General features: G+C 34.5%; 1 protein-coding gene across 1 annotated transcript in view; it reads right to left on the bottom strand.

Annotated features, from left to right (window-relative positions):
• LOC106880578 (probable nuclear hormone receptor HR38) overlaps positions 1 to 3,377 on the bottom strand; it is a 449,364-nt gene that overhangs the window by 6,047 nt on the left and 439,940 nt on the right. The window lies entirely within an intron of this gene.

Raw genomic sequence — 3,377 nt, 5'->3', positions numbered from 1 at the left:
ATATATATATATATACACACATAAGTAGTTAGAGTAAATTACACAATCACACCGAGGCTGGCTTTGCTACTCCTGATTACTATCTGAATATAAATGCTTCATCCAAAATATTAAATTTGTATTATACTTTTTCTCTGTCCGAAGAATTTCTAATAGAAAATTCCTTAAATGACTATATAACATGTAAAACTTTGTAATTCCTATTAGCAAATGAAACACATGTAATGGAGAATATATTTTACAAAATGATTTCCAATTTTATTATATATATATATATATACTTTGTTTTATTGACATCTATGAAGCGATGAAAGGCAAAACTGTAACTCGACTAGATTTGAACTCGAAATGCAAAAGGACAGAAACAATAAATAGCACAAGAGATTTCATTCAATGCTCTACCAATTCTCCCATCACACCAGCCTGAGCAGTGACAAGCAATTGTGGTTCTCATTTATGAAGAACACTTTGCAGAAGAAAGTTGGGGTTTTACGGGGCTTCAGTCGACCTAAGTCGGTATTACTGAGTGTAGCATTATTTTATCGTTTTCCAAAGATACAAAACGCCAAGTGAACATTGTTGTAAAGGGACATCATTCAGACACATAAATACCGCTGAATATTTGTTTGAATAAACAACTGTTTATTTCACTGTTTGAATACACAGCTAATATAAACACAGGCACACACAAACAAACACATGTACACACATGTGCACACACATACAGATCTATATGCACTCATATACATATATAAAACATAGAAAAAGGCGTTTATTATAACCACGCATAATGTTGTCAAAGTTTCTGGGTAGCAAAAATATATTTGAAAATGAATTGCAAAGTATGTAATTATTAGAATCAAAGCATCGGATATTGTTAACTATTTGTCCCAAATAAGCATGAATATTCGAGTATATGTATGTATGTATGTATGTATGTAGGTAGGTAGGTAGGTATGTGTGGTTGTATGCGTGAGTATGTATATATACTAAACAACAACGACAACAACGAATATAACAATAACAGCAATACCAGTAATTACCTACGGTAATATAAACCAATTTCGCGGCCTAACGTTTGAGTTTTAGTCAAAATCTAAAATTTCGGGTTCTTGACAATAAAATAATACCAGTGATATACGGAGGTATCGAAAAATTGAAATAAGAATCTTGCCTATCGGTAGGATTCGAGATTGTACACAACGTACTCCTGGCAAATGTCTAAATCTACATCAGGGTGTGAAGGTGCATGGCTCAGTGGTTAGAGCGTCGGACTCATTAATTATGAGGTAGTGAGTTCGATTCACAGACCAGGCTGCGTTCTTGAGTAAGATATTATTTCATGTTGCTCCAGTTCACTCAGCTGTAGAAATGAGTTGCTACATCACTGGTGATAAGCTGTATCGGCCTTTGCCTTTCCATCGGTGGCGTGGAGAAGGGGGGGCTGGTATGCATGGGTGACTGCTGGTCTTCCATAAACAACCTTGCCCGGACTTGTGCCTCGGAAGAAGACTTTCTAGGTGCAATCCCATGGTCATTCATGGCCGAATGGTTTTTTTTTACATCAGTAAAACACTCGCTTCCGTCATAATCCTTTCTCCTATGGCGCAAAGCCTGAAATTTGGGGAGAGTGAGTCATTCGATTACATGGACCCCAGTGCTCAACTGGTACCTTGGATGAACAGTAAAGTCATTTCATTAATAACAGTTTATTTATCTAACATTACAATCGGTAATTGTTTTGCCCAATCGGATGAACGGTAAAGTCAGCCTCAGTGGAACCAGAAGAAATGTCGCAAGGCATTTTGTCCGGCGTGCTAAACTTTGTACCAGCTCAGCCCTCTCAAGTTCTTACAGTATAACATCATTTAACTTTACCTATCAGATAGTTGCTTGAATCAAATAAAGGCGTTCTTCTGAGCTTTGTTATTCTGAACTTCATAATTTCCCACCGCCCGACTAGAAAGGGGAAATGGAAGATAGAACCGCGATCTGAATGATCAAAAAAATGAGACTCAAACATGCCGAGAAAGAAAGGGGGAGACAGAGAGAGAGAAAGAAAGAGGGAGAAAGAGAATGAGAGAATGAAGCAGAGAGAAAGAGAGAGAAAGAAAGAAAGAAAGAAAGAAAGAAAGAAAGAAAGAAAGAAAGAGGAAGTGGGAGAAAGAGACAGAGGGGAGGGTTGATAAGTTATAGAATGATGTTAGCATGCGGTGGAATGATTGTAAGCAAATTTGTACAGTGAAAAACGAGGCTCAAATGAAAGAAAAACACTTTATAAAAATGATTTGAGTTTTGCCTCACTAAAATACATCTGAGATCAGATAATTCAAAATGGCGTAAAAGTGTCTATGTGTGTATTTATATATATGCGTGCAGGCGTGTGTGCGTGTGTGCATGTGTGTTTGCACAGATGTATATAAATGTACATGTGTGTATGTACGTATGTTTTTGTGTGTATTATTAAGTGTAAAATAGAATATCGTTGAATAGAATATTGTTTCCCCTTGGCCATTTCAAAAGTCGTTGTCGATTGGGTCATCGCATTCTGTTTTGAGAAGTAACAGACACAACATTTACAGAGGCGAACGATTGGAATTGATGTACAAATAAATGATTTTAGGGGGGAAAGTTTACCAGAAGGTAAACGATATACAATAATCCAACAATGGAATCAACCAACGAAGATCAAACCAATCGACGAATTAGCAAATCAAACGGCATCAATTATAAACGATTGAAAAACAGAATAAATGTATAAACTAGCTTCAGTATATCTCGGATCAGAGAAGGAAATGGAGAAGAGATCGGAATTGCGAGAAAACGAAACCAGTTTAAATAACAATTAATTTACATCGTGTATTGAAAACGTTTTTCTTTTTTTTCTTTTTTTTCTTTTTGGAAAATTATATATATTTGAATATGTATGGATGGCTAATATAATATAATACATAATATATACGTGTGTCTTTGTTTGTGCAAATGTGTGAGTGTGTGTATACATAGGTAAATATCTATGTATGTTATATATATACGAGTATATGTATGTATATATATTCAAATTAAAATTCAGAAAATGGAGATGTAGCAGATGAGATTTTGCCCAAAACAATGATTTAATTATTGAAATTTAATCTTTGGGCAAAACTGAAACAGCTGTAAGAGAATATGTTGGATTTTGCAGTTAGTAAATTATATTAATGCTACATCTCTATTTTCTGAATATTAATTTGAATATTTATAAACCAAGATTTATACTTAAACCTATTATTTTATGAATATCACTATTCCACCACCCCCACCAAAAAAAAATAATAGGTAATGAACCAGTAATCCATTGGATATTTAAATCTCTATTTTAACCTCTAATTATATAT

The sequence above is a fragment of the Octopus bimaculoides genome, chromosome 21 (assembly GCF_001194135.2).
Source record: "Octopus bimaculoides isolate UCB-OBI-ISO-001 chromosome 21, ASM119413v2, whole genome shotgun sequence".
Classification (NCBI taxonomy): Eukaryota; Metazoa; Mollusca; class Cephalopoda; order Octopoda; family Octopodidae; genus Octopus; species Octopus bimaculoides.
This window is presented reverse-complemented; position numbering and strand designations above follow the sequence as displayed.